This window comes from Ursus maritimus, unplaced genomic scaffold (assembly GCF_017311325.1).
Source record: "Ursus maritimus isolate PB19 unplaced genomic scaffold, ASM1731132v1 scaffold_8, whole genome shotgun sequence".
Classification (NCBI taxonomy): Eukaryota; Metazoa; Chordata; class Mammalia; order Carnivora; family Ursidae; genus Ursus; species Ursus maritimus.
In genome coordinates this window covers 49,912,863-49,928,108 of record NW_024426996.1, presented here as the reverse complement: position 1 = coordinate 49,928,108, position 15,246 = coordinate 49,912,863, and the positions used below count along the sequence as shown (strand labels likewise).

At 39.7% G+C, this 15,246-nt stretch overlaps 1 protein-coding gene across 2 annotated transcripts in view; it reads right to left on the bottom strand.

The window, feature by feature from the left end:
- The window catches only part of LOC103672779 (RNA-binding protein 47), a 135,570-nt gene that overhangs the window by 19,702 nt on the left and 100,622 nt on the right, over nucleotides 1–15,246 (bottom strand). For both annotated transcript variants that reach the window (XR_005833545.1, XM_040625434.1), the window contains exon 3: nucleotides 3,093–3,217. The gene's annotated coding sequence lies outside the window, so the exon portion shown is untranslated. The remainder of the gene's footprint in view (nucleotides 1–3,092; nucleotides 3,218–15,246) is intronic.

Sequence of the window (15,246 nt, the reverse complement as noted above, 5' to 3'; positions counted from 1 at the left end):
GGGAAAATAATTAGAAAAATTATGTTCTAGTTTCCCCATATTTACAATTTTCATGTTTACAATTCAAATTGCAAAGAGAGACAAATGACCAATATATTAACTTTCTACCTAATGGGACTTTTTAACTCCATGCAATCTAGTCAGAAAGTGTCCTTATTCCAAGGTTAAGATTAGAGCTAGTCTGAGGGAGTATTATAATCTCTTCATGCTTTTAGATTTTGGATGTTTGTTTCAACACAGATGTAAAAATAAGTTTTTAAAATACGAAACAAACCAGTATTACAAAGTGGCACAAAATCTGAGTAGAGAGGAATCCAACAAATATTTATAAAGTATCTACTCTATGTTAATATGCAAAGGACAACCTACATCAGAGAGCAAGATCAACTGGTCAGTGGCAAACTTCCTTGCCAAACTTTGGCTCGGTCTCCTGAAATTGCTCAGTGTAGCCCAGGACAAGTATAGTCATACAATATTCACATTTCTGGTAGTGGTGAAGGATAGCCAAATATTCATGAACCCAGTTACTCCTGAAACTTTCTGGTGTGTTCCAGAGTTTGAAAAATCTGATAAAAATCCATGAACGGTGCAAGTGCAGATGTCTCCTTTGGGTGTGTGTTTGGGGGCAACTGGTGCCAGGGTGAGGATGAAGATTAGACAGAAATGATCTGTAGATTCTATCACTTTAAAATTCTAGTCCTGATTCTACAAAGCTCTCTGTAAGGCCCGCTGACCATTCCTTTGCTTTAGGAGTCCTCAGCTTTCGGTATTTTATTCACTACTCCTAAATTATAGATGTTAGAGCGAAAAGAAATTGTGGAGGCCATCTTGAAGGAGTTTCCCTGCACTTTTTTACATAAAAAAGAAATGATTAACTTCAAAAATTTTCCTAGTACTTAAAATGCAGGGAAACATTTCTCTTTTAAAGAGCAGATGTGCTTTCCTGGCTGGGTAATGGAAGTTATACAGCGCATCATGTCGTTCAGGTAAGTTTAGGTCATCTACATAATCATCTTCATCGTTGTTGCTGCCACCTTGTGTGCTCACACATGTTTACTAAAAACCACCTCAGACACTCATCAGATACAGACAAACTGAGCCTCTCACTTTAAAGAAGAAGAAACAGGACTTGAGAAGTTAGGTGACCTGTCCAAGGTTAAGTATTTTTGAGTTTGTTGTTTGTTTGGACTCATCAACTGAATTAGGCTTCTCGGACAATGAAAAGATCTTCTCTTGTTCTCCTGAGGTACATAGTACAGAAATGAACAGAAGTGGGGACAACAAATACCAAGTGAATGAATACAAGCCTCGTATATGCTTTTCCCCATAAACAGATCCAAGACGTGGAGGTTGGTACAAAGAGGCAATTGGATGGCGTTATCTTCTACTTTAGAAACCTGGTACTGGTTAGGACTGGGGTAGGGCTGGGGGGAGGGAAGAGGCTTTTATTTCCTGAGCTTCTGCAGAAATACTTATGATTTTAAACCTTAAAGTGATAGAACTCAATCTTTACATGCATGCATGAAATGAACATTGTTATATATAATGGGTAAAGAGAAATGGGAGGACAAGTATAATTTGAGATGTTTCTGGAAGACAGTTGGACAATATTAAGAGCTTTACAGTGTTCATTAAAAATAGTTCATTTTCATTAGCCCAATGATTCCACTGATAGAAATGTACCTCAAGAAAATAATCAGAGACACAAATGAAATTTATAGTCAAGTATGTTCACTACAGTGATATTTATAATGTAATGAACATAATAGTACGAATTTATATGTGAATACAACAAACATAATGTACAGCGGTATAGAAATGGCTAAATAAATTATGGCATAGTTGTAGGCTAAAATATCGATCTCATGTTCTCAACTATCTTAAACTTGTTAAGTACTATTTTAGAATATATATGAAATATTTTTAAAAAACAGAAAAGGAATAAATATACCATAATGTTAATTGTGGTTATCTTTGGATTGTGAGATTATAATCAATTTTTTTTAAAAGATTTTTATTTATTTGAGAGAGAGAGAGAGGGAGCACGAGCAGGGGGAGGGGCCGAGGGAGAGGGAGAAGCAGACTCCCTGCTGAGGGGCTTGATCCCAGGACCCTGAGATCATGACCTGAGCCAAAGGCAGACACTTAACTGACTGAGCCACCCAGACACCCCTATAAGCAATTTCATACTTTAAATTTCCAGGTTTTCTTTAATGAAAACACTTTTATTACAAAAAAAAAAAGTTAGCTCTCTGAGTCCCTGAACTCAGTAGATTAAGTCCAGAATCCAACCTAGAGGGTAAGAAAATAAGGGACTTGGGGTGGGGGGCAGGCAGGGGAGGGACGTTGTTGGGTAGATCAGTGTCACCCCAGCACCATCTCCCTGACATACAAGGATTTTCTGTCTCTACCTTTTGGAGCTTAGTGAGGGCTGGGGCGGGGGCTGGGGAGGGCCGTCTGTCCAAGGTTCAGCCTCTTCCATGCTCCTCGCACATGTAGGACCATCACCCATATAACACTAATACCATCTATCTGTAGAGAATTACATCCTTGGCATTTACATGGGTTGTAAGTCACTGGATTGCCAGGATTTGAAGACTGTGATGTGACAGTTATTTTTACCTTATACGAAGGTGAGGAAACAAATTTAGAGAATGCCATGAGGGTCATACAGGAGAGAACATACAAGTGTCTCTTCTAGCTCGTGCAAAGGACTCTTACTTGTGTCCAACACTTTCAAAAGACCACTCTGATGGAAATACCCTTGACCTCTTTTTTGGGTGAGGTTAAGAGGGAAGTTATGAGCAATACATAATTATTCCTTGTCTCTTAACTCCAAAGATGCTCACACATACAGAGAGAGGTAGTAATTTTTCCTCTTGGGTCACAAAGACGTAAACTGAACAGAGAAATAAGGATTTGTATTGTGGGTTTAAGATGACTTATCATGTCCTATAAACCACCAAGATTGTCACATAAACATACACCAGATACATATAAGATACAAAAGCAGCAGATATCTTGGTTGACAGGAATGGAAATTTAAAGTTTTCTTTAAGTGAAGAAGAAAAGAACACTGGGAGTGTACTCACCAAAAACCCACTGATTTGGTTTGCCCGGTCCGTTATAGGATGTAGAAGAAGAATATACAGGGAAATTCAGGCAGCTTGCTTGGGATTGTTCAGTTCAATTTTTGGCATGCCCTTTGAGCCAAATCCTGAGGGATGGAAAAAAAAATGCTATTAATGTTTTCAATTTCAGTATCATTTTCGTAAGTGTGTTAAAAATTGGGGGCCATTTTCTTAAAAAAAAAAAAAAAAAGGACTACCGTTACTCTATCATGTTCTCTACAAACCAAGAAATGCAACCATTTCTTCTTTCCCCTGTTCTTGAAGAAGCAGGGAACAAGGAAGAAGAAACTGTCCAACTTCGTCCATCTTTCGTACTTTTCCTTCTGCCTTCTTTAGAGCATCTGTGACTTTAAGATGAACAACACAAGGTTTAGGAAGAAATAGCCTCTATTTTATGCTTCTAGGCTCTTAAAAAGAAGAGGCTGGTGTCCTTCACAGAGATACTATCTAGCTGACAGGCTGCCTCTCCCCATTGAGGGGCTTAGGCTACACATACCACCAACAGATCGTTACACTCTTCCCTGACGAACCCAGACAGGGTCTCAGAACCCACTGAAACAAGAGTTGTAGCCATCTACTACCAACTGATTAGAGTCGCCATGAAGGCCACTTCCTATTCTGCCCTAAAATGTGTAGTTAGGCTCTTCTGAGAATGTTCTTTACGTGGAGTCCCACAAAAAACAGGATTTCGGATCCTAGGATCATCTTTAAAGTCGCAATACAGAAAACATTCAAATTAAAGACAGTTAAGATGAGACATTAAAATATATACTAAGCACCAAACTTTTACCTTTATTTCACATTTGGAAATATGAAGTTTGCTCCCCTGAAGAAAATTAAAGGAGTTGGATTACCAGCAGTGTTCAAAACGGTTTTTAATTTTTTGTTTTGTATTGTTTCGTTTTTTGTTTTTTGGGTTTTTTGTTTTGTTTTCGTTTTTTTTGTTTTTTGTTTTTTTAAAGATGTAGCACCCTTTCTTCCATCAAAAATTTATTTGGGTGCAAAACCAGAACTGATACAAGGAAGCTGGCTGAAGTGCAGGCAAGGGAGGCATCCTCATCCATTCCGCTCCCTTGTCCACTGGGGGCAGGTGGGGAGCCTATGGGACCTGTAGGCCTACAGAGGGCACAGTTTGGAACCTGCCAATTAAGTGGCCTCTAAAGCCAGTTACAGTTCCAAATTATTTTGCCTTGAAATATACTGCATATTGCCAAGAGTGACAAAAGCTTTCAATGGGATCCATAACCTTATGGGAATACAAGGAGTAAAACTAAGCCATAAGCTGGTTTTCATCCTTATTGTCAATGATCTATGAAAGAAAGAAAGAGGGGGAAGAAGAAGGGAGAGGAGGAGGAGGAGGAGGGGAGGGGGGAGGGAGAGGAAGGAAGGAAGGAAGGAAGGAAGGAAGGAAGGAAGGAAGGAACAGCTATACCCTCAAATAAATCATAGAGTAATAGCTGTTAAACTGGTTCTGGAAGCATATAATCCTTACCCAAATCTGTGAGGACAACTTCCTAAATGCTGTTATCCTGGATAACACTTAATGATCAACATCACAGTATTTGATAAATTGAAATAAATGTGCAAATTACAAAGTGTGTCCTGTCAAAGTAACAGAATACAATTTAGATTCCTGCCCTGTTCATTTACTAGCTAAGTGAGTCCAGACAAATTTATTTAACTTTTCTGAGTCTTGGGTTCCTTATCTATAAAGTGGAGATTTCATGGAAAACAGAGACCGTATGAGAACAGAGGAAGGACTGCATGGAGAATAAAGAATATAAAGTACCATTCCTGGCACACATTAGCTGTGCAGAATTGTGAGTTTTCTTTCTATAATAACAAAATTTCCCCCTTATTTTTTAAAATAATATCATGGTAAAGGACAGATAAACTTTATGAATTAAAAGCAAATCATTAACCTATAAATGAAATTATAGGCTTTATACAGTTTTGTGCTATATCTTAATGAATGAAAGAAAGATTATCAATGTGCCTCTCATGGGTATTCAAGTAACAGAAAATTTCTCCCAAATAAAATACTTAGGCTCAACTGTTCATTTCCAGAAAAAAAAAAAGAAAAAAAAAAAAAGATTTTCCAGACCGACTCCAAACACAACCCATTTCACTAAAAATGTAATATTCTTTTGCAAAAATCTTCAAGCAAAACCCATATGCCACTTGTGTCCTATGGCTTCACATTCCTCCTGACACGATACTGGGTACCCCAGGGAATCCAGTTTGAAAAGTCCGTCTCTAGTACAATTCCTAGATTTTAGTGTGGAGGGAACTGTCTTACTGAAGGTCACATAATTCTGTATGTTAATAAGATTTGCAGGGCAGTTCCTAGAGGAAAGCAATGGTTTCCAGACATTAATTGGGTTGATCCATTCACTTCAATCTCCTCACCCGCTCCTCATTCTATGAACAGCTATGGTTATTGCTCACTGTATTCTGGAGTCTTTATGAAGCCCTCGTCGGGAAATCTTCCTAGATTCTGGAAGAAGGAAAAGCTATTCTCAGCAGAACACTTGGTTTGTTTTAAGTTTGGGGCATGTGAATCTTAGAGTTGCTTCTCCTGCTTCGACAAATGGTGGGTCTGGGGGCGAATGTTCGCTGGATTTATGACACCTATGGCACCATCTGCTTACCCAAACCTGATTTTTTACCTCTTCTTCTTAATCTTGTCATACCATATGTAGTTTTGAAAGCTGTTCCAAATCTATTTTTGGAATGATAAATACATGAAATAATAAATGTATTTTTCCCAAAAGGACACCCCAGTCTAATATCACTTTCCATGTTCATCTTCTGCTTCTCGACTCCGTCATAAACCTAGGCTAAAAATAACTCTCTCATCCTTTCTGAGGATAAGCCAATTGCCCACACTCAGGATGCTAGTACATGGGCCTAATGCTACCAGGAGACCACCAGGGCAAGAGTCAGATAAGAGTTCAGATAACAGAATCCTTACTCGGCCACCAGCAGTGTTTGACCACGGGGTGTGCCATTTAACTTTCTGGGCCTCAGCATCCTCCCTGGTGTAGGGAAGCTGATATTAACACCTCACGTGAGAGCTGTTATAAGGATAAAGTGAGATACTACATTTGAAAGCATCTTGTAAACTGCTCTCCATCAGCTTCTACCTGGATGATTGCATTATCCCCCCAACTGACTCTCGTTTTATCCACTCTTGCCCACTGCAAACACCAGGTCTCGTGGCAGGCCAGGTGATCTTTAAAAACAAAGCAAAGCAAAACAAAACCACAACCACAACCACAATTTGAGCAGGTCTTGACACCCTCCTGCTTAACCTCGACCCTTTCTTACAATATGCCCTTATAATAAAGTCAATATCCTTAGCACAGCCCATAAGGAAGACTTGGGTTCCTCTTCCAACCTCATCGTGCGTCACTTTCCTCCTTACACATGCTGTTCCCAATGCTTCAAACCCTCGCCACCAAGCCCCCTGCTCAGCCAGCTTGTTCTCATCCTTAATGTCACTTTCAGAAGCCATCTCTGGATCCCCTAAGATACGTTCCCACAACACCATATAATCTCTCCTTGTACTCCTCATAACACTAAATTGAACTATATGAGATTGCCATTTTGAAGGACAAAAACAGTAGAATATCGGCAAATTTATATGGTTTAAGCTTACAGTTGTTACTGGTATAATAATGGTCTTCCCTAGTTGGTTGTGAACTTTACTGGGGCAGAATCTACTCCTATAATCCCAGTGCCCTACAACGAATCCTAGCACATAGTAGGTGCTTAACTGTTTAGTGTGAGATGTTGTCACTACCTTTTTAATGCTAAGTGCATCATTTATATATTGTCACTGGCAGTAAAAACCATGTTTTCAAATGCTACTTCGACCCTCTATAGGAATGAAATGAAGAAATGGAATGAAAAAAACTTATATTTTAAGATTGTCATGTCTGGCATTTCGGGAAAGCACAGGTTCCTTGTATGTGTAATATACCTCATCAGGGATAGAATTTAGCCCACTGGTGTGGTACCATTTACGGATCTGTGTTTTTTCACTCAAATGCTTCTCACCGAAGGGCAGAATGAAAACAATTCTCAAAGGAAACCAGAAGATTTGCATTTATTTCTTTTTACAGCTTTTGCCACGCGATAGCACATCAGCTGGGGGGGCGGGAGGATAGCATCTATGAGAGTGCTAGACTTGAAACTGAGGAATTTTAAAATATACTTCCCCATGATATTCAAAAGGAATGCACCCTACCATGTTCCCAGATCACTTCATCCAACTATAGCATGGCTTATGTCCCTTATGAAACGAACAGAGCAAAGACCAAGTCTAAACCAAGGTTGGATCACGTACAGGGTAGGCTACGCTAATGCACAAGCGATGTAACTTAAGAAAATTCATAATGTTAATAACAGCTAACATTCATGGAGTGCTTATAATGCATCAGGTACTGAGCTAAGCATTCTGTGTACGTTGTCTTATTTAATCATTACTGCAACCCCATGAAGCGAATTCTCTGGTAATACTCATCCTGAGACCGCCCGTTGGCTCAGGTCCCTCAGCTGTAAGTGATGAAGCTGGAATTCAAACCCAAGAGGACTGAGACCAGAATCTGCACTCTTAATTATTCTGCTCCATGGCAGAATCCAGTTGCTTCCAATTGCATCCTAGTCTGGGAGAGCAGAAAATTAAAATTTGCGCTATAATGAAAATGACAAATGACTATATTGCCGCTTTGGAGTCATTTATGAGTCAAACCTGGGAATGGCAAGTCCATGATTTGTCAAAGACAACCGTGTGAGAATTTTTTCAAGAGTTCCAATATTTTCAACCTGGGTTAGAAATAAGGATAGAAGTGTAACTTTTTGGATGACAAGTAGAGAATGTCAGATACTCATAAATATCACGGGCTTAGAAAACCTGGTTATCCAACGTGCTCCCTAGATTCTTGAAAGGCTGTTATGCTTTTGAAAGTGTAACACTTGGGCCACCTGGGTGGCTCTACAGGTTAAGCGTCTGCCTTTGCCTCAGGTCATGATCCCAGGGTCCTGGGATCTAGTGTTTCTCTGCCCCTCCTCACACTTGTTCTCTCAATCTCTCTCTCTCTCAAATAAATAAATAAAATCTTAAAAAAAGAAAAAGAAAAAGAAAGCATTACACTTTGGAAGGTTTTTGAGAAATCAGAGACTCCATAAAAGGAGTCAAGAGCCTGCCATTTCACTTTCTACCGCTCAGTCAACAATCTCTAATCCGACAGTTCTTTCTTGCTAACATTTTTAAAAATAACCTCTTTCAGTAGCAAAGAAAATGAACATACTAACATTCACACCATAGAAATATGATTTTTAAAAAAATAATCACAAATGACTAATTCTTGACGTAGGATTCATAGGTGGTGGTTACTGCGATGTGACTCCCCACTCCCCTCCGTCTTTGTGCATTGACATTTGACCCTTTTTATAATATGCACCTTGTACCAGTGAAATCTAAGGCACCAGCTAGTTACTCATTAAACTTGGGTGCCAAGGGCTGACTTGTACAAATTACGCTGTTAACTGCCCAGTCTGGCCTGTGTGCAGAAGTGGAAAAAAGCAATCATCATCGCTGGGAAATTCTGTCATATCGGCAGAATTGAACTACAAATTGCAGCAATTCGTGCCTGACCTCTGATCTGCGAAGTTGGTCTAAACCTTTGAACCTCAGTGTGGAATTGAGAAGCAGCACTGACTTGTACCGGAGAAGACGGCGAGCAAGTATTCTCTGCTGTGAATAGTTAACTCTGTGACTGTTGGTCGACTCCCCTGAAGAGTCTACGTCTCATAAAACGGCATTTTAATAAATCTAATAAAAGTGGAGAGTTTCGGGATGAAAATTTATAAATAAATATGTAAAAACGGAAAGAAAGGGGGGAATCTGAGATAACTTGAATTACTGGGCATTTATACTAGTACAGTAAAAAAAAATTCTCCTTACAAGCTTTAATTAAATACTTTAAAAACTTTTGCCAAACGGCGCCATCTCTCATATGTTAAAATTCTAAACAAATATATTATCTAATTCCTATTATAAAATACAAATCCATATTAAGCCATCTCTGGGGGAAAAAAAAAACCAACCATGGGAAATCAGTTAGACCATTCCTTGAACCCAAACTTAGCTTCTGATACTTAGCATTAAATGAAGAGGAATGAATAAGTATAATAATATACATTTCTTATGTATACATTTTGTCATAACACTGATCCGTCACATTTTATTCATAATGAGGAAGGTTTTTCTTTTGAGAATTAGCTTCAAATGCTATTCAAATTGCTCCATTTCCAGGTAGAAAGCAGCGAATATTGTATTTCTCTGGTTTCTTTAATATTAGAACAAATACTGCATAAAATGCAACTATTCTTTATAATGAAAGTGAAACTTACTTGTAGTCTTTAAAGCATACAATCTACACTTAACTAATTCCACTTCATAAACTTTACTACGGGTTTGAAAAAACGGTGCTACAAGTCTTACACGAGACCTTTTTTCATAGAGGAAATGTCATGACTGCTAAAAATATGTAGCAATTATCATAATGCTAATTCTGCTTATTTTTCTTATCTTTCATGATCACATTTCTTAAAATCACAAACCCTCTCTAAAGACTGACTGAAAATGACTTTGGAAACAAAGGTGGACATTACCGATAAATTCCTGCTTCTTACCCCATGGTTAAAGTAGCAGTGATCTGGGAAAAAATTACTCTGTGAAGGCCTGGCTTTTTCAAGTATGCAAAGTGAAGAGCTTCTGGAAGAACTGATTTAAAAAAACAAAAAACAAAAAAAAGTTCATAACTTAAGAATTTTGGTTTTGCTATTGGTAAGGCAAACCGCAGTAATTGAAACTATTACCAAGCTCTAATTTTCCTTTTTGGCCTTCAATTAAAAAAGGGATCACTTGCTTGTTCAACCTGATCTGAATCACTCTAACCAAACACGACCATCTCGTCCTCTCTTCCAATTAAAACAAATAAGGGTGTCCCCTACCTTTCCAGTCTTGAAATCTGGATGCGACAGGCTAACAGTAACAAAAGCTTTGCTTAAGCAACCTTCGCTCCTGATCTGGGGAACTGCGTAACTCTGTTTTACACAGCACACGTCTCCTCATTGGTCAGCGAGCTTTGGCCATTTAAATGCCTTGGGAGTCATTTGCTAAGGGCACCTGGAATGAGCTGTGAGTGGGTGGCACAGAACGAAGGGAGGTGTTAAAATTGCCAGATACAGACCGCTCAACAGCAGCCTGAAAACTGAATGAACACCTACTGTAACAAATGGGTTCGGGGAAGGCCCAAGAAGACAAAAGCTCCGGCATTTCATAGAGAAAAACATTTAACCGAACTCTTTTACTCAAACGCCACTACTGACTAAAAGTAAACAAACTATCTTTTAAATCCACCTTCCTGGAATAAGACAGGTGCCCGTTAGCTTGTACTGCGTGATGCAGACAAGACACAGAGTAATTGCTACTCCATCCAGGTTGTTGTGAGAATTAAATGAGTGAATACATGTACGTGCTTAGATAAAACCAAAAATTACCCGGGAATTAAACCCTCATTTGATTTTACTTCACTTCCAATCTGGAGCTGGCAAGGGATTTTCCGGTTAAGAAGTGGAGAGAAACAGAAGGGCCATAGAAGAGACGGGAGTGGTAAAACATGATTCATGGTAATGAAGACAGTTCGTACAGAACAACGGACCAGAAAGACCGGAAGCACCCAGGCAGAGTAAATATGCTCCTTTTCAAGAAGTTAAGAGGTGGAACCTCATTGTAAGTCTCTCCTTGGAAGCTGGGTTTGTAAGTTCTGGCCGTTGGGAGATCAGGGGAACCGGGAACAGAATAGGAAGGGGAGCGGCGGGGAGGGTGTCCTGAAAGTGAGGTGACATCTGGGACCCAAAGTGTCCTGAACAAGGATGAAAATAAGCTCCACAGCATATACAGAGAGAAACAAATCTGTGATTTCAAAGTTGTGGGTTCCAGTTTTCCCTTAGTGGTTATTCTGTAATTGTCAATCTCACTAAATTCCAGAACACCTTAGCGATTTGAAGTCTCCAGGACAGGAAGTAAGAAGTCCAGAGTGACAAGAAAGTTCTAAACCCAGGTAACTGGCCATTTACCTACCTTTGGGAGAAAAAAAAAATAGAAACAGCATTATTACTCCTAAATAAAATAATCTAAAACTATCAATAGAGACTAGAAAACACTAGCAGGTTAGTAAAGGGCCCAAATCCAGAACAAGTCTAAGATTATCATCAGATTAAATATTATGTGAAACTAAATTGATAGGTTCTGAATGGAGAAGAACTGAAGCAATCTTTATACAACACTAAGGCAGTGTTTCCAAAAAACTGATTTTAGACCAAATTCCTCTTGACTACAAATGGGACCCAGGAAATCTGTCTTTTATATGAACAACTGAATATTTCATACAAGAATTTTTACAAATTCTGGGTGTGTGGCATGCTTTAAGCGTTAGAAAGAGAATATTTTTGGTGTGTGAGTGGGTGTGTGTGTGCCTGTGTGTATGCACGGACGCTAGTATGCGTTCTTATACCGAACATTATCAAAGAGGCAAAGACTCAGGAGACAAACCACCTCAAGAAGATACATTTTAGAAGTAAGGTGGTAAGGATGGGGCAGCTTTTCACTGAATACCTGAAAACCCGAATCACAATTACAGCCTGCACTAAACAAACAAAACAGCAATATTTTCCTGCTTTTGCGTTGAACAAAGTTAATTTTAAAAATACAGGCAAACATGCACACAGATATTTATGGTCTTTGTAAAAACAATGCATACTAGTTATAACACATTGAAACAATATAGAAAAGTACACAGAAAAAGTAAAAGCCATCCTTCTCCCATTGCCACTGGCATGGACTGCTACTACGGAGCCCTCAATGGAGGCAAATGTGTAAAACTGTAGGTTAAGGCCATCATGGTAGACATATCGTGCTACCTTCGCTGTGTTAACTTCTGATACGTCGGGCTTGCAACAAGCTGAAGTCATCCCAGGAGGAGTGATCTTTGTCTCAACAAAACACCTTTGTTTTCAGAGTGGAGTGACAGCAGGCAGATCTGAGGTCCGAGACTGGAGAGAAGAGGGGAAAAGGACACAAGCCAAATAGACACTTGAGACAAAGACGAGCTCTAAGGTAATTTGGAAAAAGGAACAAGAAACAAGGTCGCAGACAGGTCTTGGGAGAGCAAGAAGTGGAGTACAGGTAAAGACGTGATGTGAAGCCAGGAAACTATTATGTGGGGCTATTGTTTTAAATATAGGAAATACTTACTAAGGTCATTTTTACATGCCACTAGAGAGCATTATATTTTATTTTAATTTAGCTAAAGACTAAGATAGGGGCGCCTGGGTGGCTCAGTCGATTAAGCGTCTGCCTTCAGCTTGGGTCATGATCCCAGGGTCCTGGGATTGAGCCCTGTGTGAGCAGGGAGTCTGCTTCACCCTCTGTCTGCCACTCCCATGCTCATGCTCTCTCAAATAAATAAATAAAATCTTTAATTAAAAAAAATTTGTAAATAAAGGCTAAGATTTAGCCAAAGATCAAGTGAATGTGTATTTGCTTTGTATAACACAGTAGTATATAGTTTTCCAGAAGTAGATTTTACACTACTTAGAGTTACACCATTTAGAATTTCAAAATCTTTGCTGTATTAACACATGACTAAGGCAGAAGAAGACAGTGTTCACATGCACACGCACACATTAAAGTACTAGCTTCCACGAGAAAAGCTATCAACCAGTGGCACGGAAGCCGTATCACTGTGTTGGTGTCAGCAATAATAACGGGCTGTGAAGCTAAGGAACCAGCACTGGAAAAGCGAGCTCAGAGAGGTAAGGGCATGCCTGTGTATATACGAGAGCCGTTCTAAAGAACGGATGCGACACACAGAACTCCCTCTAAGGACAGCAATATGATAGCAAGGATTCACTCCTTCAAGACAGCTTTTGGTTTCACACACACACACAACATACACATGGGCTCGGTCTCAGTTGGGCATTGTTAAAATCCCTTTACCTGCCCTCTCCTACCACCGCCGTGGATCAAAAAGTCTTCTGCTTTTATAGACCAGTATCCACAAACGTGTATGATCAAAAGCACCATAGGGTTCCCTTTTGGTTAGTTTGCCAAATAGCCTGTTGTGATACCAACAGGAAGAATTAAATAGTGGATATTGCCATGTTGGGGATAAAGAGCTTATCTTATGTAGACATTAGGAAAGGCCTTTAAAGGTATGGTATCCTCTCAGTACAATTGCTTTAAAGAGTAAAATGATAATAGTAACCTACGTACATATTTCAGTCACTCAATCAATATTTATCAAGTACCTTCTAAGTGTCAGGCACTGTTCTAGGTTACTAAGGCTTTAGCGGTGAACAAAACAGACAAAAATCCTTGCCCTGAGCCTTCGAGTCCTACGGGGCAAAAGACATTTAATAAGTAAGTCAGTAAAATATACAGTATGTTAGACTGTGAAAGAGCTAAGGAGAAAAAACAGGAGGGAAGGAGCCCGGGAGTGTGTGGTGGGGGAGGGGGGCAGTGTCCCGCCTGGTCTCTGACTTACAAGTATATTTACTATTAATTATTTTAAAAATTTAAGCATGTGACTCCATTAGTGTTCTAGTGGGATACGCTTTTAATCTAAGCATATAGCTAAACTCCTTTAAATCATATGTCAAGTAGTTCCTGTTTACATAGTAGTAGCTATTTAATGTGGACACAGGCAAGGCAGCAGACATCTTAAATGCAGTGCTTAGGTGCCAGGTGCACGGTGCTGTGGAAAGAAATCCGAGAGGGAACGCCATGTATTCGCAGGATTGTTTTGAAGTAAAACTAATTCTGCACTACTTTCTCGGCTTACCAAGAACTTCCAAGGATTTAAATAGACCAGGCTGGGCTGCTCAGAGATCACACACCCTCGCTCTGGCTCATTCCCACCCCCTGACTGTGAACATGCTTGACTGAGTCCCTGTCCCTTAGAAATGTTCACCATGACAGAGACACCACTCAGAGAGAGGAAGATGACAGAAGATCGGGACTACTCACTTTTCTTCAGAGTCGAGGGTTCCAGCATCCACTACTGATTTGGGGGCATCTGTGAGCCTTGTCACATCATACATGACTATGTCTATCACAGAGCCTCTCTGTGACTTCTTATGCAACTCGAAGGAGAGATTAGCCAATTAAATCAAATCACCCCACCCCATATCCAACCAACTCCTTCCCTCCGAAGCTTTACTCAAGCAAGGACATTGCATTTGTTACTTTTAATTTTAAATATGTCACAAAAGCACAGCCCCTCTTGCATTCTCTACTTTCCTGAATAGGCAGTCAGGGAAGAGCCCAGAGGCTTCAAGCACCTGTGTTTATTACAGGCAAGAGGACATCTGGTGAGGCAGCCAACGAAGACATATAACAAGATGGAATCATCACCCTTCCCCTGTCTAATTTTCACTGAAATTCATCACCTCCATCTGTAATAAAATAATGGTAGCTAACTCCTCTCTATAGCCCTTGTCATACACCAGGCACTGTTCTAAGTGTTTCACATACATTAACACATATAGTCCTATAAATATATTTTGAGGTTAGGGACTAGTATTATCCCCATTGTACAGATGAGAAAACCAAGACACAAGAAATAAAGTAACTTGCCCAAGACAGACAAGCTGGCAGCAGTGGAGTGAGGATTTGAACCCACGCACTCTGGCTTGTAGGGACCCTCTCTTCTTTCCTTCTTCCTAATCACCTGCCCCTCTATCTACCCACACATCCTTCACCCTGCTGCTCTGACCCTGACAGTGACAGGCATTTCTGTACTTAAGAGGAAAATGCTTTGGAACTTTGGAGACGGTATCTCTGAAGCCAGGGGAAGAAACTTTAATACTCGGTGAGAGAAACCGCAACTTATAAAAGCCACAGAATCTCATTTAAATCTAAAGACAATCCTCTTTGCATTTTCTCCCTAAACTCTTCCTCTGACCTAGGCAGCATTCTTCATTAACACATAGAAACCTGCCAGATTTTATAGTGATCTCTTCCTGACCCTGTAACATAGCA